Source organism: Pleurodeles waltl, unplaced genomic scaffold (assembly GCF_031143425.1).
Source record: "Pleurodeles waltl isolate 20211129_DDA unplaced genomic scaffold, aPleWal1.hap1.20221129 scaffold_69, whole genome shotgun sequence".
Taxonomy (NCBI): Eukaryota; Metazoa; Chordata; class Amphibia; order Caudata; family Salamandridae; genus Pleurodeles; species Pleurodeles waltl.
In genome coordinates this window covers 1,375,487-1,400,515 of record NW_027150390.1, presented here as the reverse complement: position 1 = coordinate 1,400,515, position 25,029 = coordinate 1,375,487, and the positions used below count along the sequence as shown (strand labels likewise).

The 25,029-nt window shown below is 46.8% G+C and overlaps 12 non-coding genes across 12 annotated transcripts; all 12 read left to right on the top strand.

Annotated features, from left to right (window-relative positions):
* Positions 1-545: 545 nt before the first annotated feature.
* On the top strand, positions 546-617 carry TRNAG-UCC (transfer RNA glycine (anticodon UCC)). The gene has a single exon. It is a non-coding gene; the product is annotated as a tRNA-Gly (tRNA).
* Positions 618-2,149: 1,532 nt separating this feature from the next.
* Positions 2,150-2,221, top strand: TRNAG-UCC (transfer RNA glycine (anticodon UCC)). The gene has a single exon. It is a non-coding gene; the product is annotated as a tRNA-Gly (tRNA).
* Positions 2,222-3,752: 1,531 nt separating this feature from the next.
* On the top strand, positions 3,753-3,824 carry TRNAG-UCC (transfer RNA glycine (anticodon UCC)). The gene has a single exon. It is a non-coding gene; the product is annotated as a tRNA-Gly (tRNA).
* Positions 3,825-8,554: 4,730 nt separating this feature from the next.
* On the top strand, positions 8,555-8,626 carry TRNAG-UCC (transfer RNA glycine (anticodon UCC)). The gene has a single exon. It is a non-coding gene; the product is annotated as a tRNA-Gly (tRNA).
* A 1,532-nt stretch (positions 8,627-10,158) lies between these two features.
* TRNAG-UCC (transfer RNA glycine (anticodon UCC)) lies at positions 10,159-10,230 on the top strand. The gene has a single exon. It is a non-coding gene; the product is annotated as a tRNA-Gly (tRNA).
* Positions 10,231-11,762: 1,532 nt separating this feature from the next.
* TRNAG-UCC (transfer RNA glycine (anticodon UCC)) lies at positions 11,763-11,834 on the top strand. Its single transcript has one exon. It is a non-coding gene; the product is annotated as a tRNA-Gly (tRNA).
* A 3,122-nt stretch (positions 11,835-14,956) lies between these two features.
* TRNAG-UCC (transfer RNA glycine (anticodon UCC)) lies at positions 14,957-15,028 on the top strand. The gene has a single exon. It is a non-coding gene; the product is annotated as a tRNA-Gly (tRNA).
* Positions 15,029-16,560: 1,532 nt separating this feature from the next.
* On the top strand, positions 16,561-16,632 carry TRNAG-UCC (transfer RNA glycine (anticodon UCC)). Its single transcript has one exon. It is a non-coding gene; the product is annotated as a tRNA-Gly (tRNA).
* Positions 16,633-18,151: 1,519 nt separating this feature from the next.
* Positions 18,152-18,223, top strand: TRNAG-UCC (transfer RNA glycine (anticodon UCC)). The gene has a single exon. It is a non-coding gene; the product is annotated as a tRNA-Gly (tRNA).
* Positions 18,224-19,755: 1,532 nt separating this feature from the next.
* On the top strand, positions 19,756-19,827 carry TRNAG-UCC (transfer RNA glycine (anticodon UCC)). Its single transcript has one exon. It is a non-coding gene; the product is annotated as a tRNA-Gly (tRNA).
* A 3,134-nt stretch (positions 19,828-22,961) lies between these two features.
* TRNAG-UCC (transfer RNA glycine (anticodon UCC)) lies at positions 22,962-23,033 on the top strand. The gene has a single exon. It is a non-coding gene; the product is annotated as a tRNA-Gly (tRNA).
* Positions 23,034-24,564: 1,531 nt separating this feature from the next.
* On the top strand, positions 24,565-24,636 carry TRNAG-UCC (transfer RNA glycine (anticodon UCC)). Its single transcript has one exon. It is a non-coding gene; the product is annotated as a tRNA-Gly (tRNA).
* Positions 24,637-25,029: the final 393 nt, after the last annotated feature.

The window sequence follows — 25,029 nt, the reverse complement described above, 5'->3', positions numbered from 1 at the left end:
TTTTTTCTTGTGAGGACCACTCTCTCGTTTCCACGCTGCCAGAGCGGAAAACAGCAGGCTTGTGCCAGCTTTTTGTGGGAAGAGACTGCTCAACTATCGGTCTCTGCTCAAAGTCAGGGAGACAGATGGTCAGAGAATCAACCCTACACTTCAAAGGAAATGATGCACAGTTATGACCATTAAAGAAAGATGGGACCCTCGCACTTCTTTCTGAGCCTGCTTGGAACGTTATTATTCCCTTTTTTTGTCCTGCTATTATCAATCTCCTGTGAATTTCGTGGAGCTGTTTTCTTTCTCTACCCTGCTGTTTTTCCCTTGCTGCCAATATATGCTTATTTCAATGATTTGAACTGCTGCTTTCCCTTTCTCCTTTTCTGCGCAGCTTTTGCATTGGTTTCAATCTCCAGTTCCTTAGCAGTTGCAAGAACTTTTTTCCTGATTTTCATGTTGGTCTGTAAACCAAAAATACCTCTGATACTGGTGCAATATAGTCATTGAACTCAGGGTTGTGATGTCTAGAGTTGAAAAAAAACATATGCCATGGAGCGTTGGTGGTATAGTGGTGAGCATAGCTGCCTTCCAAGCAGTTGACCCGGGTTTGATTCCCGGCCAACGCAGTGCTAATATTTATACATTAAGCAAGCTGTAGTTATTCTAACGCAATATGTTAAAAAAAAGAGAAATATCTTGACCAGATTACTCAGCTATAAGATAAATAATAAACAAAGACATAGGCAGGCATCCCAAAAGCCCCGTCTGCGACTTTCTATGTCCTGAAATTTTTATATTTTACAAACAGCAGTCACCACTCACAACTGCTGGTAATAAATGGGCTGCAGGGGGGCAGGCAATGAAACGGCTAAGCCCTTCTGCCCGACCAGCATTTAGAACTGCAGCATCTCTGCAGTAAAAAGTGTTTCAGGTCAATATCTCTCCCCTGGAAAAAATGTGCGAGACCCACCACCGATAAATGTGGCAAAAGTCCCCAACATTTTCTGCATTTTTGTGCTCTTACCTGAAAGCAGCGCCACCTTGTAGTCATCGCAGGCAACTGCAGCATACAACCAAATTTATCCGAGAGCAAGGTGAAAGAAACCCAAGGGAACAGCCCCTGTCTGCAGCAGGAAGGTTGGCTGCTTCGAATGGACAGAACTTCCAGTCCTAAGTCCACTCACGTCCCGAACGCTCCCAAACGCTCATACCGGGCAAGCCCTCACCGGGTGCACCTCTGGCTCCCAGGTAAGGCCAAAACCTGAGCATGGTAGCGCAGGATCACAGAGAAGGAGCGGGTGGGGGTGCTTCTGTCTTGACAAAGGCGTGACATGGCTAGTGACTAAGAGGGCCTTGACTTTCCCCTATGACTGACTGTGAGAGGGGAAGGCGAAGATTTTCTGCACCCAGCATGCCTTGTGACATTCTTAGGCAAATGAGGTGAGAGCCCTGCCAGAATAGCTCCAGCGATCCCATGCCACTCCTCTGAAGGCTCCTGATCTGCATAACCACAGCATTTTGAGCAGGAAGCAGAGTGGCTCAGCGGAAGCGTGCTGGGCCCATAACCCAGAGGTCGATGGATCGAAACCATCCTCTGCTAGCATGGATTGATTTTTTTTCTTGTGAGGACCACTCTCTCGTTTCCACGCTGCCAGAGCGGAAAAAAGCAGGCTTGTGCCGGCTTTTTGTGGGAAGAGAGTGCTCAACTATCGGTCTCTGTTCAAAGTCAGGGAGACAGATGGTCAGAGAATCAACCCTACACTTCAAAGGAAATGATGCACAGTTATGACCATTAACGAAAGATGGGACCCTCGCACTTCTTTCTGAGGCTGCTTGGAACGTTATTATTCCCTTTTTTTGTCCTGCTATTATCAATCTCCTGTGAATTTCGTGGAGCTCTTTTCTTTCTCTACCCTGCTGTTTTTCCCTTGCTGCCAATACATGCTTATTTCAATGATTTGAACTGCTGCTTTCCCTTTCTCCTTTTCTGCGCAGCTTTTGCATTGGTTTCAATCTCCAGTTCCTTAGCAGTTGCAAGAACTTTTTTCCTGATTTTCATGTTGGTCTGTAAACCAAAAATACCTCTGATACTGGTGCAATATAGTCATTGAACTCAGGGTTGTGATGTCTAGAGTTTAAAAAAAACATATGCGATGGAGCGTTGGTGGTATAGTGGTGAGCATAGCTGCCTTCCAAGCAGTTGACCCGGGTTTGATTCCCGGCCAACGCAGTGCTAATATTTATACATTAAGCAAGCTGTAGCTATTCTAACGCAATATGTTAAAAAAAAGAGAAATATCTTGACCAGATTACTCAGCTATTAGATAAATAATAAACAAAGACATAGGCAGGCATCCCAAAAGCCCCGTCTGCGACTTTCTATGTCCTGAAATTTTTATATTTTACAAACAGCAGTCACCACTCACAACTGCTGGTAATAAATGGGCTGCAGGGGGAAGGCAATGAAACGGCTAAGCCCTTCTGCCCGACCAGCCTTTAGAACTGCAGCATCTCTGCAGTAAAAAGTGTTTCAGGTCAATATCTCTCCCCTGGAAAAAATGTGCGAGACCCACCACCGATAAATGTGGCAAAAGTCCCCAACATTTTATGCATATTTGTGCTCTTACCTGAAAGCAGCGCCACCTTGTAGTCATCGCAGGCAACTGCAGCATACAACCAAATTTATCCGAGAGCAAGGTGAAAGAAACCCAAGGGAACAGCCCCTGTCTGCAGCAGGAAGGTTGGCTGCTTCGAATGGACAGAATTTCCAGTCCTAAGTTCACTCACGTCCCGAACGCTCCCAAACGCTCATACCAGGCAAGCCCTCACCGGGTGCACCTCTGGCTCCCAGGTAAGGCCAAAACCTGAGCATGGTAGCGCAGGATCACAGAGAAGGAGCGGATGGGGGTGCTTCTGTCTTGACAAAGGCGTGACATGGCTAGTGACTGAGAGGGCCTTGACTTTCCCCTATGACTGACTGTGAGAGGGGAAGGCGAAGATTTTCTGCACCCAGCATGCCTTGTGACATTCTTAGGCAAATGAGGTGAGAGCCCTGCCAGAATAGCTCCAGCGATCCCATGCCACTCCTCTGAAGGCTCCTGATCTGCATAACCACAGCATTTTGAGCAGGAAGCAGAGTGGCGCAGCGGAAGCGTGCTGGGCCCGTAACCCAGAGGTCGATGGATTGAAACCATCCTCTGCTAGCATGGATTGATTTTTTTTCTTGTGAGGACCACTCTCTCGTTTCCACGCTGCCAGAGCAGAAAACAGCAGGCTTGTGCCAGCTTTTTGTGGGAAGAGACTGCTCAACTATCGGTCTCTGCTCAAAGTCAGGGAGACAGATTGTCAGAGAATCAACCCTGCACTTCAAAGGAAATGATGCACAGTTATGACCATTAACGAAAGATGGGACCCTCGCACTTCTTTCTGAGGCTGCTTGGAACGTTATTATTCCCTTTTTTTGTCCTGCTATTATCAATCTCCTGTGAATTTCGTGGAGCTGTTTTCTTTCTCTACCCTGTTGTTTTTCCCTTGCTGCCAATATATGCTTATTTCAATGATTTGAACTGCTGCTTTCCCTTTCTCCTTTTCTGCGCAGCTTTTGCATTGGTTTCAATCTCCAGTTCCTTAGCAGTTGCAAGAACTTTTTTCCTGATTTTCATGTTGGTCTGTAAACCAAAAATACCTCTGATACTGGTGCAATATAGTCATTGAACTCAGGGTTGTGATGTCTAGAGTTTAAAAAATTCTTATGCCATGGAGCGTTGGTGGTATAGTGGTGAGCATAGCTGCCTTCCAAGCAGTTGACCCGGGTTTGATTCCCGGCCAACGCAGTGCTAATATTTATACATTAAGCAAGCTGTAGCTATTCTAACGCAATATGTTAAAAAAAAGAGAAATATCTTGACCAGATTACTCAGCTATTAGATAAATAATAAACAAAGACATAGGCAGGCATCCCAAAAGCCCCGTCTGCGACTTTCTATGTCCTGAAATTTTTATATTTTACAAACAGCAGTCACCACTCACAACTGCTGGTAATAAATGGGCTGCAGGGGGGCAGGCAATGAAACGGCTAAGCCATTCTGCCCGACCAGCCTTTAGAACTGCAGCATCTCTGCAGTAAAAAGTGTTTCAGGTCAATATCTCTCCCCTGGAAAAAATGTGCGAGACCCACCACCGATAAATGTGGCAAAAGTCCCCAACATTTTCTGCATATTTGTGCTCTTACCTGAAAGCAGCGCCACCTTGTAGTCATCGCAGGCAACTGTGCCATACAACCAAATTTATCCGAGAGCAAGGTGAAAGAAACCCAAGGGAACAGCCCCTGTCTGCAGCAGGAAGGTTGGCTGCTTCGAATGGACAGAACTTCCAGTCCTAAGTCCACTCACGTCCCGAACGCTCCCAAACGCTCATACCGGGCAAGCCCTCACCGGGTGCACCTCTGGCTCCCAGGTAAGGCCAAAACCTGAGCATGGTAGCGCAGGATCACAGAGAAGGAGCGGGTGGGGGTGCTTCTGTCTTGACAAAGGCGAGACATGGCTAGTGACTGAGAGGGCCTTGACTTTCCCCTATGACTGACTGTGAGAGGGGAAGGCGAAGATTTTCTGCACCCAGCATGCCTTGTGACATTCTTAGGCAAATGAGGTGAGAGCCCTGCCAGAATAGCTCCAGCGATCCCATGCCACTCCTCTGAAGGCTCCTGATCTGCATAACCACAGCATTTTGAACAGGAAGCAGAGTGGCGCAGCAGAAGCGTGCTGGGCCCATAACCCAGAGGTCGATGGATCGAAACCATCCTCTGCTAGCATGGATTGAATTTTTTTCTTGTGAGGACCACTCTCTCGTTTCCACGCTGCCAGAGCGGAAAACAGCAGGCTTGTGTCAGCTTTTTGTGGGAAGAGACTGCTCAACTATCGGTCTCTGCTCAAAGTCAGGGAGACAGATGGTCAGAGAATCAACCCTACACTTCAAAGGAAATGATGCACAGTTATGACCATTAAAGAAAGATGGGACCCTCGCACTTCTTTCTGAGGCTGCTTGGAACGTTATTATTCCCTTTTTTTGTCCTGCTATTATCAATCTCCTGTGAATTTCGTGGAGCTCTTTTCTTTCTCTACCCTGCTGTTTTTCCCTTGCTGCCAATATATGCTTATTTCAATGATTTGAACTGCTGCTTTCCCTTTCTCCTTTTCTGCGCAGCTTTTGCATTGGTTTCAATCTCCAGTTCCTTAGCAGTTGCAAGAACTTTTTTCCTGATTTTCATGTTGGTCTGTAAACCAAAAATACCTCTGATACTGGTGCAATATAGTCATTGAACTCAGGGTTGTGATGTCTAGAGTTTAAAAAAAACATATGCGATGGAGCGTTGGTGGTATAGTGGTGAGCATAGCTGCCTTCCAAGCAGTTGACCTGGGTTTGATTCCCGGCCAACGCAGTGCTAATATTTATACATTAAGCAAGCTGTAGCTATTCTAACGCAATATGTTAAAAAAAAGAGAAATATCTTGACCAGATTACTCAGCTATTAGATAAATAATAAACAAAGACATAGGCAGGCATCCCAAAAGCCCCGTCTGCGACTTTCTATGTCCTGAAATTTTTATATTTTACAAACAGCAGTCACCACTCACAACTGCTGGTAATAAATGGGCTGCAGGGGGCAGGCAATGAAACGGCTAAGCCCTTCTGCCCGACCAGCCTTTAGAACTGCAGCATCTCTGCAGTAAAAAGTGTTTCAGGTCAATATCTCTCCCCTGGAAAAAATGTGCGAGACCCACCACCGATAAATGTGGCAAAAGTCCCCAACATTTTATGCATATTTGTGCTCTTACCTGAAAGCAGCGCCACCTTGTAGTCATCGCAGGCAACTGCAGCATACAACCAAATTTATCCGAGAGCAAGGTGAAAGAAACCCAAGGGAACAGCCCCTGTCTGCAGCAGGAAGGTTGGCTGCTTCGAATGGACAGAACTTCCAGTCCTAAGTTCACTCACGTCCCGAACGCTCCCAAACGCTCATACCAGGCAAGCCCTCACCGGGTGCACCTCTGGCTCCCAGGTAAGGCCAAAACCTGAGCATGGTAGCGCAGGATCACAGAGAAGGAGCGGGTGGGGGTGCTTCTGTCTTGACAAAGGCGTGACATGGCTAGTGACTGAGAGGGCCTTGACTTTCCCCTATGACTGACTGTGAGAGGGGAAGGCGAAGATTTTCTGCACCCAGCATGCCTTGTGACATTCTTAGGCAAATGAGGTGAGAGCCCTGCCAGAATAGCTCCAGCGATCCCATGCCACTCCTCTGAAGGCTCCTGATCTGCATAACCACAGCATTTTGAGCAGGAAGCAGAGTGGCGCAGCGGAAGCGTGCTGGGCCCGTAACCCAGAGGTCGATGGATTGAAACCATCCTTTGCTAGCATGGATTGATTTTTTTTCTTGTGAGGACCACTCTCTCGTTTCCACGCTGCCAGAGCAGAAAACAGCAGGCTTGTGCCAGCTTTTTGTGGGAAGAGACTGCTCAACTATCGGTCTCTGCTCAAAGTCAGGGAGACAGATTGTCAGAGAATCAACCCTGCACTTCAAAGGAAATGATGCACAGTTATGACCATTAACGAAAGATGGGACCCTCGCACTTCTTTCTGAGGCTGCTTGGAACGTTATTATTCCCTTTTTTTGTCCTGCTATTATCAATCTCCTGTGAATTTCGTGGAGCTGTTTTCTTTCTCTACCCTGTTGTTTTTCCCTTGCTGCCAATATATGCTTATTTCAATGATTTGAACTGCTGCTTTCCCTTTCTCCTTTTCTGCGCAGCTTTTGCATTGGTTTCAATCTCCAGTTCCTTAGCAGTTGCAAGAACTTTTTTCCTGATTTTCATGTTGGTCTGTAAACCAAAAATACCTCTGATACTGGTGCAATATAGTCATTGAACTCAGGGTTGTGATGTCTAGAGTTTAAAAAATACTTATGCCACGGAGCATTTATTGGTATAGTGGTGAGCATAGCTGCCTTCCAAGCAGTTGACCCGGGTTCGATTCCCGGCCAACGCAGTGCTAATATTTATACATTAAGCAAGCTGTAGCTATTCTAACGCAATATGTTAAAAAAAAGAGAAATATCTTGACCAGATTACTCAGCTATTAGATAAATAATAAACAAAGACATAGGCAGGCATCCCAAAAGCCCCGTCTGCGACTTTCTATGTCCTGAAATTTTTATATTTTACAAACAGCAGTCACCACTCACAACTGCTGGTAATAAATGGGCTGCAGGGGGGCAGGCAATGAAACGGCTAAGCCATTCTGCCCGACCAGCCTTTAGAACTGCAGCATCTCTGCAGTAAAAAGTGTTTCAGGTCAATATCTTTCCCCTGGAAAAAATGTGCGAGACCCACCACCGATAAATGTGGCAAAAGTCCCCAACATTTTCTGCATATTTGTGCTCTTACCTGAAAGCAGCGCCACCTTGTAGTCATCGCAGGCAACTGCAGCATACAACCAAATTTATCCGAGAGCAAGGTGAAAGAAACCCAAGGGAACAGCCCCTGTCTGCAGCAGGAAGGTTGGCTGCTTCGAATGGACAGAACTTCCAGTCCTAAGTCCACTCACGTCCCGAACGCTCATACCGGGCAAGCCCTCACCGGGTGCACCTCTGGCTCCCAGGTAAGGTCAAAACCTGAGCATGGTAGCGCAGGATCACAGAGAAGGAGCGGGTGGGGGTGCTTGTGTCTTGACAAAGGCGTGACATGGCTAGTGACTGAGAGGGCCTTGACTTTCCCCTATGACTGACTGTGAGAGGGGAAGGCGAAGATTTTCTGCACCCAGCATGCCTTGTGACATTCTTAGGCAAATGAGGTGAGAACCCTGCCAGAATAGCTCCAGCGATCCCATGCCACTCCTCTGAAGGCTCCTGATCTGCATAACCACAGCATTTTGAACAGGAAGCAGAGTGGCGCAGCGGAAGCGTGCTGGGCCCATAACCCAGAGGTTGATGGATCAAAACCATCCTCTTCTAGCATGGATTGATTTTTTTTCTTGTGAGGACCACTCTCTCGTTTCCACGCTGCCAGAGCGGAAAACAGCAGGCTTGTGCCAGCTTTTTGTGGGAAGAGACTGCTCAACTATCGGTCTCTGCTCAAAGTCAGGGAGACAGATGGTCAGAGAATCAACCCTACACTTCAAAGGAAATGATGCACAGTTATGACCATTAAAGAAAGATGGGACCCTCGCACTTCTTTCTGAGCCTGCTTGGAACGTTATTATTCCCTTTTTTTGTCCTGCTATTATCAATCTCCTGTGAATTTCGTGGAGCTGTTTTCTTTCTCTACCCTGCTGTTTTTCCCTTGCTGCCAATATATGCTTATTTCAATGATTTGAACTGCTGCTTTCCCTTTCTCCTTTTCTGCGCAGCTTTTGCATTGGTTTCAATCTCCAGTTCCTTAGCAGATGCAAGAACTTTTTTCCTGATTTTCATGTTGGTCTGTAAACCAAAAATACCTCTGATACTGGTGCAATATAGTCATTGAACTCAGGGTTGTGATGTCTAGAGTTTAAAAAAAACATATGCCATGGAGCGTTGGTGGTATAGTGGTGAGCATAGCTGCCTTCCAAGCAGTTGACCCGGGTTTGATTCCCGGCCAACGCAGTGCTAATATTTATACATTAAGCAAGCTGTAGCTATTCTAACGCAATATGTTAAAAAAAAGAGAAATATCTTGACCAGATTACTCAGCTATTAGATAAATAATAAACAAAGACATAGGCAGGCATCCCAAAAGCCCCGTCTGCGACTTTCTATGTCCTGAAATTTTTATATTTTACAAACAGCAGTCACCACTCACAACTGCTGGTAATAAATGGGCTGCAGGGGGGCAGGCAATGAAACGGCTAAGCCCTTCTGCCCGACCAGCCTTTAGAACTGCAGCATCTCTGCAGTAAAAAGTGTTTCAGGTCAATATCTCTCCCCTGGAAAAAATGTGCGAGACCCACCACCGATAAATGTGGCAAAAGTCCCCAACATTTTCTGCATATTTGTGCTCTTACCTGAAAGCAGCGCCACCTTGTAGTCATCGCAGGCAACTGCAGCATACAACCAAATTTATCCGAGAGCAAGGTGAAAGAAACCCAAGGGAACAGCCCCTGTCTGCAGCAGGAAGGTTGGCTGCTTCGAATGGACCGAACTTCCAGTCCTAAGTCCACTCACGTCCCGAACGCTCCCAAACGCTCATACCGGGCAAGCCCTCACCGGGTGCACCTCTGGCTCCCAGGTAAGGCCAAAACCTGAGCATGGTAGCGCAGGATCACAGAGAAGGAGCGGGTGGGGGTGCTTGTGTCTTGACAAAGGCGTGACATGGCTAGTGACTGAGAGGGCCTTGACTTTCCCCTATGACTGACTGTGAGAGGGGAAGGCGAAGATTTTCTGCACCCAGCATGCCTTGTGACATTCTTAGGCAAATGAGGTGAGAGCTCTGCCAGAATAGCTCCAGCGATCCCATGCCACTCCTCTGAAGGCTCCTGATCTGCATAACCACAGCATTTTGAACAGGAAGCAGAGTGGCGCAGCGGAAGCGTGCTGGGCCCATAACCCAGAGGTCGATGGATCGAAACCATCCTCTGCTAGCATGGATTGATTTTTTTTCTTGTGAGGACCACTCTCTCGTTTCCACGCTGCCAGAGCGGAAAACAGCAGGCTTGTGCCAGCTTTTTGTGGGAAGAGACTGCTCAACTATCGGTCTCTGCTCAAAGTCAGGGAGACAGATGGTCAGAGAATCAACCCTACACTTCAAAGGAAATGATGCACAGTTATGACCATTAAAGAAAAATGGGACCTTCGCACTTCTTTCTGAGCCTGCTTGGAACGTTATTATTCCCTTTTTTTGTCCTGCTATTATCAATCTCCTGTGAATTTCGTGGAGCTGTTTTCTTTCTCTACCCTGCTGTTTTTCCCTTGCTGCCAATATATGCTTATTTCAATGATTTGAACTGCTGCTTTCCCTTTCTCCTTTTCTGCGCAGCTTTTGCATTGGTTTCAATCTCCAGTTCCTTAGCAGTTGCAAGAACTTTTTTCCTGATTTTCATGTTGGTCTGTAAACCAAAAATACCTCTGATACTGGTGCAATATAGTCATTGAACTCAGGGTTGTGATGTCTAGAGTTTAAAAAAAACATATGCCACGGAGCGTTGGTGGTATAGTGGTGAGCATAGCTGCCTTCCAAGCAGTTGACCCGGGTTTGATTCCCGGCCAACGCAGTGCTAATATTTATACATTAAGCAAGCTGTAGCTATTCTATCGCAATATGTTAAAAAAAAGAGAAATATCTTGACCAGATTACTCAGCTATTAGATAAATAATAAACAAAGACATAGGCAGGCATCCCAAAAGCCCCGTCTGCGACTTTCTATGTCCTGAAATTTTTATATTTTACAAACAACAGTCACCACTCACAACTGCTGGTAATAAATGGGCTGCAGTGGGGCAGGCAATGAAACGGCTAAGCCCTTCTGCCCGACCAGCCTTTAGAACTGCAGCATCTCTGCAGTAAAAAGTGTTTCAGGTCAATATCTCTCCCCTGGAAAAAATGTGCGAGACCCACCACCGATAAATGTGGCAAAAGTCCCCAACATTTTCTGCATATTTGTGCTCTTACCTGAAAGCAGCGCCACCTTGTAGTCATCGCAGGCAACTGCAGCATACAACCAAATTTATCCGAGAGCAAGGTGAAAGAAACCCAAGGGAACAGCCCCTGTCTGCAGCAGGAAGGTTGGCTGCTTCGAATGGACAGAACTTCCAGTCCTAAGTCCACTCACGTCCCGAATGCTCCCAAACGCTCATACCGGGCAAGCCCTCACCGGGTGCACCTCTGGCTCCCAGGTAAGGCCAAAACCTGAGCATGGTAGCGCAGGATCACAGAGAAGGAGCGGGTGGGGGTGCTTCTGTCTTGACAAAGGCGTGACATGGCTAGTGACTGAGAGGGCCTTGACTTTCCCCTATGACTGACTGTGAGAGGGGAAGGCGAAGATTTTCTGCACCCAGCATGCCTTGTGACATTCTTAGGCAAATGAGGTGAGAGCCCTGCCAGAATAGCTCCAGCGATCCCATGCCACTCCTCTGAAGGCTCCTGATCTGCATAACCACAGCATTTTGAGCAGGAAGCAGAGTGGCGCAGCGGAAGCGTGCTGGGCCCATAACCCAGAGGTCGATGGATCAAAACCATCCTCTGCTAGCATGGATTGATTTTTTTTCTTGTGAGGACCACTCTCTCGTTTCCACGCTGCCAGAGCAGAAAAAAGCAGGCTTGTGCCGGCTTTTTGTGGGAAGAGACTGCTCAACTATCGGTCTCTGCTCAAAGTCAGGGAGACAGATGGTCAGAGAATCAACCCTACACTTCAAAGGAAATGATGCACAGTTATGACCATTAACGAAAGATGGGACCCTCGCACTTCTTTCTGAGGCTGCTTGGAACGTTATTATTCCCTTTTTTTGTCCTGCTATTATCAATCTCCTGTGAATTTCGTGGAGCTGTTTTCTTTCTCTACCCTGCTGTTTTTCCCTTGCTGCCAATATATGCTTATTTCAATGATTTGAACTGCTGCTTTCCCTTTCTCCTTTTCTGCGCAGCTTTTGCATTGGTTTCAATCTCCAGTTCCTTAGCAGTTGCAAGAACTTTTTTCCTGATTTTCATGTTGGTCTGTAAACCAAAAATACCTCTGATACTGGTGCAATATAGTCATTGAACTCAGGGTTGTGATGTCTAGAGTTTAAAAAAAGCATATGCCATGGAGCGTTGGTGGTATAGTGGTGAGCATAGCTGCCTTCCAAGCAGTTGACCCGGGTTTGATTCCCGGCCAACGCAGTGCTAATATTTATACATTAAGCAAGCTGTAGCTATTCTAACGCAATATGTTAAAAAAAAGAGAAATATCTTGACCAGATTACTCAGCTATTAGATAAATAATAAACAAAGACACAGGCAGGCATCCCAAAAGCCCCGTCTGCGACTTTCTATGTCCTGAAATTTTTATATTTTACAAACAGCAGTCACCACTCACAACTGCTGGTAATAAATGGGCTGCAGGGGGCAGGCAATGAAACGGCTAAGCCCTTCTGCCCGACCAGCCTTTAGAACTGCAGCATCTCTGCAGTAAAAAGTGTTTCAGGTCAATATCTCTCCCCTGGAAAAAATGTGCGAGACCCACCACCGATAAATGTGGCAAAAGTCCCCAACATTTTATGCATATTTGTGCTCTTACCTGAAAGCAGCGCCACCTTGTAGTCATCGCAGGCAACTGCAGCATACAACCAAATTTATCCGAGAGCAAGGTGAAAGAAACCCAAGGGAACAGCCCCTGTCTGCAGCAAGAAGGTTGGCTGCTTCGAATGGACAGAACTTCCAGTCCTAAGTCCACTCACGTCCCGAACGCTCCCAAACGCTCATACCGGGCAAGCCCTCACCGGGTGCACCTCTGGCTCCCAGGTAAGGCCAAAACCTGAGCATGGTAGCGCAGGATCACAGAGAAGGGGCGGGTGGGGGTGCTTCTGTCTTGACAAAGGCGTGACATGGCTAGTGACTGAGAGGGCCTTGACTTTCCCCTATGACTGACTGTGAGAGGGGAAGGCGAAGATTTTCTGCACCCAGCATGCCTTGTGACATTCTTAGGCAAATGAGGTGAGAGCCCTGCCAGAATAGCTCCAGCGATCCCATGCCACTCCTCTGAAGGCTCCTGATCTGCATAACCACAGCATTTTGAACAGGAAGCAGAGTGGCGCAGCGGAAGCGTGCTGGGCCCATAACCCAGAGCTTGATGGATCAAAACCATACTCTTCTAGCATGGATTGATTTTTTTTCTTGTGGGACCACTCTCTCGTTTCCACGCTGCCAGAGCGGAAAACAGCAGGCTTGTGCCAGCTTTTTGTGGGAAGAGACTGCTCAACTATCGGTCTCTGCTCAAAGTCAGGGAGACAGATGGTCAGAGAATCAACCCTACACTTCAAAGGAAATGATGCACAGTTATGACCATTAAAGAAAGATGGGACCCTCGCACTTCTTTCTGAGCCTGCTTGGAACGTTATTATTCCCTTTTTTTGTCCTGCTATTATCAATCTCCTGTGAATTTCGTGGAGCTGTTTTCTTTCTCTACCCTGCTGTTTTTCCCTTGCTGCCAATATATGCTTATTTCAATGATTTGAACTGCTGCTTTCCCTTTCTCCTTTTCTGCGCAGCTTTTGCATTGGTTTCAATCTCCAGTTCCTTAGCAGATGCAAGAACTTTTTTCCTGAATTTCATGTTGGTCTGTAAACCAAAAATACCTCTGATACTGGTGCAATATAGTCATTGAACTCAGGGTTGTGATGTCTAGAGTTTAAAAAAAACATATGCCATGGAGTGTTGGTGGTATAGTGGTGAGCATAGCTGCCTTCCAAGCAGTTGACCTGGGTTTGATTCCCGGCCAACGCAGTGCTAATATTTATACATTAAGCAAGCTGTAGCTATTCTAACGCAATATGTTAAAAAAAAGAGAAATATCTTGACCAGATTACTCAGCTATTAGATAAATAATAAACAAAGACATAGGCAGGCATCCCAAAAGCCCCGTCTGCGACTTTCTATGTCCTGAAATTTTTATATTTTACAAACAGCAGTCACCACTCACAACTGCTGGTAATAAATGGGCTGCAGGGGGGCAGGCAATGAAACGGCTAAGCCATTCTGCCCGACCAGCCTTTAGAACTGCAGCATCTCTGCAGTAAAAAGTGTTTCAGGTCAATATCTCTCCCCTGGAAAAAATGTGCGAGACCCACCACCGATAAATGTGGCAAAAGTCCCCAACATTTTCTGCATATTTGTGCTCTTACCTGAAAGCAGCGCCACCTTGTAGTCATCGCAGGCAACTGCAGCATACAACCAAATTTATCCGAGAGCAAGGTGAAAGAAACCCAAGGGAACAGCCCCTGTCTGCAGCAGGAAGGTTGGCTGCTTCGAATTGACAGAACTTCCAGTCCTAAGTCCACTCACGTCCCGAACGCTCCCAAACGCTCAGCCCTCACCGGGTGCACCTCTGGCTCCCAGGTAAGGCCAAAACCTGAGCATGGTAGCGCAGGATCACAGAGAAGGAGCGGGTGGGGGTGCTTCTGTCTTGACAAAGGCGTGACATGGCTAGTGACTGAGAGGGCCTTGACTTTCCCCTATGACTGACTGTGAGAGGGGAAGGCGAAGATTTTCTGCATCCAGCATGCCTTGTGACATTCTTAGGCAAATGAGGTGAGAGCCCTGCCAGAATAGCTCCAGCGATCCCATGCCACTCCTCTGAAGGCTCCTGATCTGCATAACCACAGCATTTTGATCAGGAAGCAGAGTGGCGCAGGTGAAGCGAGCTGGGCCCATAACCCAGAGGTTGATGGATCAAAACCATCCTCTTCTAGCATGGATTGATTTTTTTTCTTGTGAGGACCAATCTCGTTTCCACGCTGCCAGAGCGGAAAACAGCAGGCTTGTGCCAGCTTTTTGTGGGAAGAGACTGCTCAACTATCGGTCTCTGCTCAAAGTCAGGGAGACAGATGGTCAGAGAATCAACCCTACACTTCAAAGGAAATGATGCACAGTTGTGACCATTAAAGAAAGATGGGACCCTCGCACTTCTTTCTGAGCCTGCTTGGAACGTTATTATTCCCTTTTTTTGTCCTGCTATTATCAATCTCCTGTGAATTTCGTGGAGCTGTTTTCTTTCTCTACCCTGCTGTTTTTCCCTTGCTGCCAATATATGCTTATTTCAATGATTTGAACTGCTGCTTTCCCTTTCTCCTTTTCTGCACAGCTTTTGCATTGGTTTCAATCTCCAGTTCCTTAGCAGATGCAAGAACTTTTTTCCTGATTTTCATGTTGGTCTGTAAACCAAAAATACCTCTGATACTGGTGCAATATAGTCATTGAACTCATGGTTGTGATGTCTAGAGTTTAAAAAAAACATATGCCATGGAGCGTTGGTGGTATAGTGGTGAGCATAGCTGCCTTCCAAGCAGTTGACCCGGGTTTGATTCCCGGCCAACGCAGTGCTAATATTTATACATTAAGCAAGCTGTAGCTATTCTAACGCAATATGTTAAAAAAAAGAGAAATATCTTGACCAGATTACTCAGCTATTAGATAAATAATAAACAAAGACATAGGCAGGCATCCCAAAAGCCCCGTCTGCGACTTTCTATGTCCTGAAATTTTTATATTTTACAAACAGCAGTCACCACTCACAACTGCTGGTAATAAATGGGCTGCAGGGGGGCAGGCAATGAAACGGCTAAGCCCTTCTGCCCGACCAGCCTTTAGAACTGCAGCATCTCTGCAGTAAAAAGTGTTTCAGGTCAATATCTCTCCCCTGGAAAAAATGTGCGAGACCCACCACCGATAAATGTGGCAAAAGTCCCCAACATTTTCTGCATTTTTGTGCTCTTACCTGAAAGCAGCGCCACCTTGTAGTCATCGCAGGCAACTGCAGCATACAACCAAATTTATCCGAGAGCAAGGTGAAAGAAACCCAAGGGAACAGCCCCTGTCTGCAGCAGGAAGGTTGGCTGCTTCGAATGGACAGAACTTCCAGTCCAAAGTCCACTCACGTCCCGTACACTCCCAAACGCTCATACCAGGCAAGCCCTCACCGGGTGCACCTCTGGCTCCCAGGTAAGGCCAAAACCTGAGCATGGTAGCGTAGGATCACAGAGAAGGAGCGGGTGGGGGTGCTTCTGTCTTGACAAAGGCGTGACATGGCTAGTGACTGAGAGGGCCTTGACTTTCCCCTATGACTGACTGTGAGAGGGGAAGGCGAAGATTTTCTGCACCCAGCATGCCTTGTGACATTCTTAGGCAAATGAGGTGAGAGCCCTGCCAGAATAGCTCCAGCGATCCCATGCCACTCCTCTGAAGGCTCCTGATCTGCATAACCACAGCATTGTGAGCAGGAAGCAGAGTGGCGCAGCGGAAGCGTGCTGGGCCCATAACCCAGAGGTCGATGGATCGAAACCATCCTCTGCTAGCATGGATTGATTTTTTTTCTTGTGAGGACCACTCTCTCGTTTCCACGCTGCCAGAGCGGAAAAAAGCAGGCTTGTGCCAGCTTTTTGTGGGAAGAGACTGCTCAACTATCGGTCTCTGCTCAAAGTCAGGGAGACAGATTGTCAGAGAATCAACCCTACACTTCAAAGAAAATGATGCACAGTTATGACCATTAACGAAAGATGGGACCCTCGCACTTCTTTCTGAGGCTGCTTGGAACGTTATTATTCCCTTTTTTTGTCCTGCTATTATCAATCTCCTGTGAATTTCGTGGAGCTGTTTTCTTTCTCTACCCTGCTGTTTTTCCCTTGCTGCCAATATATGCTTATTTCAATGATTTGAACTGCTGCTTTCCCTTTCTCCTTTTCTGCGCAGCTTTTGCATTGGTTTCAATCTCCAGTTCCTTAGCAGTTGCAAGAACTTTATTCCTGATTTTCATGTTGGTCTGTAAACCAAAAATACCTCTGATACTGGTGCAATATAGTCATTGAACTCAGGGTTGTGATGTCTAGAGTTTTAAAAAAACATATGCCACGGAGCGTTGGTGGTATAGTGGTGAGCATAGCTGCCTTCCAAGCAGTTGACCCGGGTTTGATTCCCGGCCAACGCAGTGCTAATATTTATACATTAAGCAAGCTGTAGCTATTCTAACGCAATATGTTAAAAAAAGAGAAATATCTTGACCAGATTACTCAGCTATTAGATAAATAATAAACAAAGACATAGGCAGGCCTCCCAAAAGCCCCGTCTGCGACTTTCTAAGTCCTGAAATTTTTATATTTTACAAACAGCAGTCACCACTCACAACTGCTGGTAATAAATGGGCTGCAGGGGGGCAGGCAATGAAACGGCTAAGCCATTCTGCCCGACCAGCCTTTAGAACTGCAGCATCTCTGCAGTAAAAAGTGTTTCAGGTCAATATCTCTCCCCTGGAAAAAATGTGCGAGACCCACCACCGACAAATGTGGCAAAAGTCCCCAACATTTTCTGCATATTTGTGCTCTTACCTGAAAGCAGCGCCACCTTGTAGTCATCGCAGGCAACTGCAGCATACAACCAAATTTATCCGAGAGCAAGGTGAAAGAAACCCAAGGGAACAGCCCCTGTCTGCAGCAGGAAGGTTGGCTGCTTCGAATTGACAGAACTTCCAGTCCTAAGTCCACTCACGTCCCGAACGCTCCCAAACGCTCAGCCCTCACCGGGTGCACCTCTGGCTCCCAGGTAAGGCCAAAACCTGAGCATGGTAGCGCAGGATCACAGAGAAGGAGCGGGTGGGGGTGCTTCTGTCTTGACAAAGGCGTGACATGGCTAGTGACTGAGAGGGCCTTGACTTTCCCCTATGACTGACTGTGAGAGGGGAAGGCGAAGATTTTCTGCACCCAGCATGCCTTGTGACATTCTTAGGCAAATGAGGTGAGAGCCCTGCCAGAATAGCTCCAGCGATCCCATGCCACTCCTCTGAAGGCTCCTGATCTGCATAACCACAGCATTTTGATCAGGAAGCAGAGTGGCGCAGGTGAAGCGTGCTGGGCCCATAACCCAGAGGTTGATGGATCAAAACCATCCTCTTCTAGCATGGATTGATTTTTTTTCTTGTGAGGACCAATCTCGTTTCCACGCTGCCAGAGCGGAAAACAGCAGGCTTGTGCCAGCTTTTTGTGGGAAGAGACTGCTCAACTATCGGTCTCTGCTCAAAGTCAGGGAGACAGATGGTCAGAGAATCAACTCTACACTTCAAAGGAAATGATGCACAGTTGTGACCATTAAAGAAAGATGGGACCCTCGCACTTCTTTCTGAGCCTGCTTGGAACGTTATTATTCCCTTTTTTTGTCCTGCTATTATCAATCTCCTGTGAATTTCGTGGAGCTGTTTTCTTTCTCTACCCTGCTGTTTTTCCCTTGCTGCCAATATATGCTTATTTCAATGATTTGAACTGCTGCTTTCCCTTTCTCCTTTTCTGCACAGCTTTTGCATTGGTTTCAATCTCCAGTTCCTTAGCAGATGCAAGAACTTTTTTCCTGATTTTCATGTTGGTCTGTAAACCAAAAATACCTCTGATACTGGTGCAATATAGTCATTGAACTCATGGTTGTGATGTCTAGAGTTTAAAAAAAACATATGCCATGGAGCGTTGGTGGTATAGTGGTGAGCATAGCTGCCTTCCAAGCAGTTGACCCGGGTTTGATTCCCGGCCAACGCAGTGCTAATATTTATACATTAAGCAAGCTGTAGCTATTCTAACGCAATATGTTAAAAAAAAGAGAAATATCTTGACCAGATTACTCAGCTATTAGATAAATAATAAACAAAGACATAGGCAGGCATCCCAAAAGCCCCGTCTGCGACTTTCTATGTCCTGAAATTTTTATATTTTACAAACAGCAGTCACCACTCACAACTGCTGGTAATAAATGGGCTGCAGGGGGGCAGGCAATGAAACGGCTAAGCCCTTCTGCCCGACCAGCCTTTAGAACTGCAGCATCTCTGCAGTAAAAAGTGTTTCAGGTCAATATCTCTCCCCTGGAAAAAATGTGCGAGACCCACCACCGATAAATGTGGCAAAAGTCCCCAACATTTTCTGCATTTTTGTGCTCTTACCTGAAAGCAGCGCCACCTTGTAGTCATCGCAGGCAACTGCAGCATACAACCAAATTTATCCGAGAGCAAGGTGAAAGAAACCCAAGGGAACAGCCCCTGTCTGCAGCAGGAAGGTTGGCTGCTTCGAATGGACAGAACTTCCAGTCCAAAGTCCACTCACGTCCCGAACACTCCCAAACGCTCATACCAGGCAAGCCCTCACCGGGTGCACCTCTGGCTCCCAGGTAAGGCCAAAACCTGAGCATGGTAGCGTAGGATCACAGAGAAGGAGCGGGTGGGGGTGCTTCTGTCTTGACAAAGGCGTGACATGGCTAGTGACTGAGAGGGCCTTGACTTTCCCCTATGACTGACTGTGAGAGGGGAAGGCGAAGATTTTCTGCACCCAGCATGCCTTGTGACATTCTTAGGCAAATGAGGTGAGAGCCCTGCCAGAATAGCTCCAGCGATCCCATGCCACTCCTCTGAAGGCTCCTGATCTGCATAACCACAGCATTGTGAGCAGGAAGCAGAGTGGCGCAGCGGAAGCGTGCTGGGCCCATAACCCAGAGGTCGATGGATCGAAACCATCCTCTGCTAGCATGGATTGATTTTTTTTCTTGTGAGGACCACTCTCTCGTTTCCACGCTGCCAGAGCGGAAAAAAGCAGGCTTGTGCCAGCTTTTTGTGGGAAGAGACTGCTCAACTATCGGTCTCTGCTCAAAGTCAGGGAGACAGATTGTCAGAGAATCAACCCTACACTTCAAAGAAAATGATGCACAGTTATGACCATTAACGAAAGATGGGACCCTCGCACTTCTTTCTGAGGCTGCTTGGAACGTTATTATTCCCTTTTTTTGTCCTGCTATTATCAATCTCCTGTGAATTTCGTGGAGCTGTTTTCTTTCTCTACCCTGCTGTTTTTCCCTTGCTGCCAATATATGCTTATTTCAATGATTTGAACTGCTGCTTTCCCTTTCTCCTTTTCTGCGCAGCTTTTGCATTGGTTTCAATCTCCAGTTCCTTAGCAGTTGCAAGAACTTTATTCCTGATTTTCATGTTGGTCTGTAAACCAAAAATACCTCTGATACTGGTGCAATATAGTCATTGAACTCAGGGTTGTGATGTCTAGAGTTTTAAAAAAACATATGCCACGGAGCGTTGGTGGTATAGTGGTGAGCATAGCTGCCTTCCAAGCAGTTGACCCGGGTTTGATTCCCGGCCAACGCAGTGCTAATATTTATACATTAAGCAAGCTGTAGCTATTCTAACGCAATATGTTAAAAAAAGAGAAATATCTTGACCAGATTACTCAGCTATTAGATAAATAATAAACAAAGACATAGGCAGGCCTCCCAAAAGCCCCGTCTGCGACTTTCTATGTCCTGAAATTTTTATATTTTACAAACAGCAGTCACCACTCACAACTGCTGGTAATAAATGGGCTGCAGGGGGGCAGGCAATGAAACGGCTAAGCCCTTCTGCCCGACCTGCCTTTAGAACTGCAGCATCTCTGCAGTAAAAAGTGTTTCAGGTCAATATCTCTCCCCTGGAAAAAATGTGCGAGACCCACCACCGATAAATGTGGCAAAAGTCCCCAACATTTTCTGCATATTTGTGCTCTTACCTGAAAGCAGCGCCACCTTGTAGTCATCGCAGGCAACTGCAGCATACAACCAAATTATCCGAGAGCAAGGTGAAAGAAACCCAAGGGAACAGCCCCTGTCTGCAGCAGGAAGGTTGGCTGCTTCGAATGGACAGAACTTCCAGTCCAAAGTCCACTCACGTCCCGAACGCTGCCAAACGCTCATACCAGGCAAGCCCTCACCGGGTGCACCTCTGGCTCCCAGGTAAGGCCAAAACCTGAGCATGGTAGCGCAGGATCACAGAGAAGGAGCGGGTGGGGGTGCTTCTGTCTTGACAAAGGCGTGACATGGCTAGTGACTGAGAGGGCCTTGACTTTCCCCTATGACTGACTGTGAGAGGGGAAGGCGAAGATTTTCTGCACCCAGCATGCCTTGTGACATTCTTAGGCAAATGAGGTGAGAGCCCTGCCAGAATAGCTCCAGCGATCCCATGCCACTCCTCTGAAGGCTCCTGATCTGCATAACCACAGCATTTTGAGCAGGAAGCAGAGTGGCGCAGCGGAAGCGTGCTGGGCCCATAACCCAGAGGTCGATGGATCGAAACCATCCTCTGCTAGCATGGATTGATTTTTTTTCTTGTGAGGACCACTCTCTCGTTTCCACGCTGCCAGAGCGGAAAAAAGCAGGCTTGTGCCAGCTTTTTGTGGGAAGAGACTGCTCAACTATCGGTCTCTGCTCAAAGTCAGGGAGACAGATTGTCAGAGAATCAACCCTACACTTCAAGGAAAATGATGCACAGTTATGACCATTAACGAAAGATGGGACCCTCGCACTTCTTTCTGAGGCTGCTTGGAACGTTATTATTCCCTTTTTTTGTCCTGCTATTATCAATCTCCTGTGAATTTCGTGGAGCTGTTTTCTTTCTCTACCCTGCTGTTTTTCCCTTGCTGCCAATATATGCTTATTTCAATGATTTGAACTGCTGCTTTCCCTTTCTCCTTTTCCGCGCAGCTTTTGCATTGGTTTCAATCTCCAGTTCCTTAGCAGTTGCAAGAACTTTATTCCTGATTTTCATGTTGGTCTGTAAACCAAAAATACCTCTGATACTGGTGCAATATAGTCATTGAACTCAGGATTGTGATGTCTAGAGTTTAAAAAAAACATATGCCACGGAGCATTGGTGGTATAGTGGTGAGCATAGCTGCCTTCCAAGCAGTTGACCCGGGTTCGATTCCCGGCCAACGCAGTGCTAATATTTATACATTAAGCAAGCTGTAGCTATTCTAACGCAATATGTTAAAAAAAAGAGAAATATCTTGACCAGATTACTCAGCTATTAGATAAATAATAAACAAAGACATAGGCAGGCATCCGAAAAGCCCCGTCTGCGACTTTCTATGTCCTGAAATTTTTATATTTTACAAACAGCAGTCACCACTCACAACTGCTGGTAATAAATGGGCTGCAGGGGGGCAGGCAATGAAACGGCTAAGCCCTTCTGCCCGACCAGCCTTTAGAACTGCAGCATCTCTGCAGTAAAAAGTGTTTCAGGTCAATATCTCTCCCCTGGAAAAAATGTGCGAGACCCACCACCGATAAATGTGGCAAAAGTCCCCAACATTTTCTGCATATTTGTGCTCTTACCTGAAAGCAGCGCCACCTTGTAGTCATCGCAGGCAACTGCAGCATACAACCAAATTTATCCGAGAGCAAGGTGAAAGAAACCCAAGGGAACAGCCCCTGTCTGCAGCAGGAAGGTTGGCTGCTTTGAATGGACAGAACTTCCAGTCCTAAGTCCACTCACGTCCCGAACGCTCCCAAACGCTCATACCGGGCAAACCCTCACCGGGTGCACCTCTGGCTCCCAGGTAAGGCCAAAACCTGAGCATGGTAGCGCAGGATCACAGAGAAGGAGCGGGTGGGGGTGCTTCTGTCTTGACAAAGGCGTGACATGGCTAGTGACTGAGAGGGCCTTGACTTTCCCCTATGACTGACTGTGAGAGGGGAAGGCGAAGATTTTCTGCACCCAGCATGCCTTGTGACATTCTTAGGCAAATGAGGTGAGAGCCCTGCCAGAATAGCTCCAGCGATCCCGTGCCACTCCTCTGAAGGCTCCTGATCTGCATAACCACAGCATTTTGAACAGGAAGCAGAGTGGCGCAGCGGAAGCGTGCTGGGCCCATAACCCAGAGGTCGATGGATCAAAACCATCCTCTGCTAGCATGGATTGATTTTTTTTCTTGTGAGGACCACTCTCTCGTTTCCACGCTGCCAGAGCGGAAAACAGCAGGCTTGTGCCAGCTTTTTGTGGGAAGAGACTGCTCAACTATCGGTCTCTGCTCAAAGTCAGGGAGACAGATGGTCAGAGAATCAACCCTACACTTCAAAGGAAATGATGCACAGTTATGACCATTAAAGAAAGATGGGACCCTCGCACTTCTTTCTGAGCCTGCTTGGAACGTTATTATTCCCTTTTTTTGTCCTGCTATTATCAATCTCCTGTGAATTTCGTGGAGCTGTTTTCTTTCTCTACCCTGCTGTTTTTCCCTTGCTGCCAATATATGCTTATTTCAATGATTTGAACTGCTGCTTTCCCTTTCTCCTTTTCTGCGCAGCTTTTGCATTGGTTTCAATCTCCAGTTCCTTAGCAGTTGCAAGAACTTTTTTCCTGATTTTCATGTTGGTCTGTAAACCAAAAATACCTCTGATACTGGTGCAATATAGTCATTGAACTCAGGGTTGTGATGTCTAGAGTTTTAAAAAAACATATGCCACGGAGCGTTGGTGGTATAGTGGTGAGCATAGCTGCCTTCCAAGCAGTTGACCCGGGTTTGATTCCCGGCCAACGCAGTGCTAATATTTATACATTAAGCAAGCTGTAGCTATTCTAACGCAATATGTTAAAAAAAGAGAAATATCTTGACCAGATTACTCAGCTATTAGATAAATAATAAACAAAGACATAGGCAGGCATCCCAAAAGCCCCGTCTGCGACTTTCTATGTCCTGAAATTTTTATATTTTACAAACAGCAGTCACCACTCACAACTGCTGGTAATAAATGGGCTGCAGGGGGGCAGGCAATGAAACGGCTAAGCCCTTCTGCCCGACCTGCCTTTAGAACTGCAGCATCTCTGCAGTAAAAAGTGTTTCAGGTCAATATCTCTCCCCTGGAAAAAATGTGCGAGACCCACCACCGATAAATGTGGCAAAAGTCCCCAACATTTTCTGCATATTTGTGCTCTTACCTGAAAGCAGCGCCACCTTGTAGTCATCGCAGGCAACTGCAGCATACAACCAAATTTATCCGAGAGCAAGGTGAAAGAAACCCAAGGGAACAGCCCCTGTCTGCAGCAGGAAGGTTGGCTGCTTCGAATGGACAGAACTTCCAGTCCTAAGTCCACTCACGTCCCGAATGCTCCCAAACGCTCATACCGGGCAAGCCCTCACCGGGTGCACCTCTGGCTCCCAGGTAAGGCCAAAACCTGAGCATGGTAGCGCAGGATCACAGAGAAGGAGCGGGTGGGGGTGCTTCTGTCTTGACAAAGGCGTGACATGGCTAGTGACTGAGAGGGCCTTGACTTTCCCCTATGACTGACTGTGAGAGGGGAAGGCGAAGATTTTCTGCACCCAGCATGCCTTGTGACATTCTTAGGCAAATGAGGTGAGAGCCCTGCCAGAATAGCTCCAGCGATCCCATGCCACTCCTCTGAAGGCTCCTGATCTGCATAACCACAGCATTTTGAGCAGGAAGCAGAGTGGCGCAGCGGAAGCGTGCTGGGCCCATAACCCAGAGGTCGATGGATCAAAACCATCCTCTGCTAGCATGGATTGATTTTTTTTCTTGTGAGGACCACTCTCTCGTTTCCACGCTGCCAGAGCAGAAAAAAGCAGGCTTGTGCCGGCTTTTTGTGGGAAGAGACTGCTCAACTATCGGTCTCTGCTCAAAGTCAGGGAGACAGATGGTCAGAGAATCAACCCTACACTTCAAAGGAAATGATGCACAGTTATGACCATTAACGAAAGATGGGACCCTCGCACTTCTTTCTGAGGCTGCTTGGAACGTTATTATTCCCTTTTTTTGTCCTGCTATTATCAATCTCCTGTGAATTTCGTGGAGCTGTTTTCTTTCTCTACCCTGCTGTTTTTCCCTTGCTGCCAATATATGCTTATTTCAATGATTTGAACTGCTGCTTTCCCTTTCTCCTTTTCTGCGCAGCTTTTGCATTGGTTTCAATCTCCAGTTCCTTAGCAGTTGCAAGAACTTTTTTCCTGATTTTCATGTTGGTCTGTAAACCAAAAATACCTCTGATACTGGTGCAATACAGTCATTGAACTCAGGGTTGTGATGTCTAGAGTTTAAAAAAAGCATATGCCATAGAGCGTTGGTGGTATAGTGGTGAGCATAGCTGCCTTCCAAGCAGTTGACCCGGGTTTGATTCCCGGCCAACGCAGTGCTAATATTTATACATTAAGCAAGCTGTAGCTATTCTAACGCAATATGTTAAAAAAAAGAGAAATATCTTGACCAGATTACTCAGCTATTAGATAAATAATAAACAAAGACATAGGCAGGCATCCCAAAAGCCCCGTCTGCGACTTTCTATGTCCTGAAATTTTTATATTTTACAAACAGCAGTCACCACTCACAACTGCTGGTAATAAATGGGCTGCAGGGGGCAGGCAATGAAACGGCTAAGCCCTTCTGCCCGACCAGCCTTTAGAACTGCAGCATCTCTGCAGTAAAAAGTGTTTCAGGTCAATATCTCTCCCCTGGAAAAAATGTGCGAGACCCACCACCGATAAATGTGGCAAAAGTCCCCAACATTTTATGCATATTTGTGCTC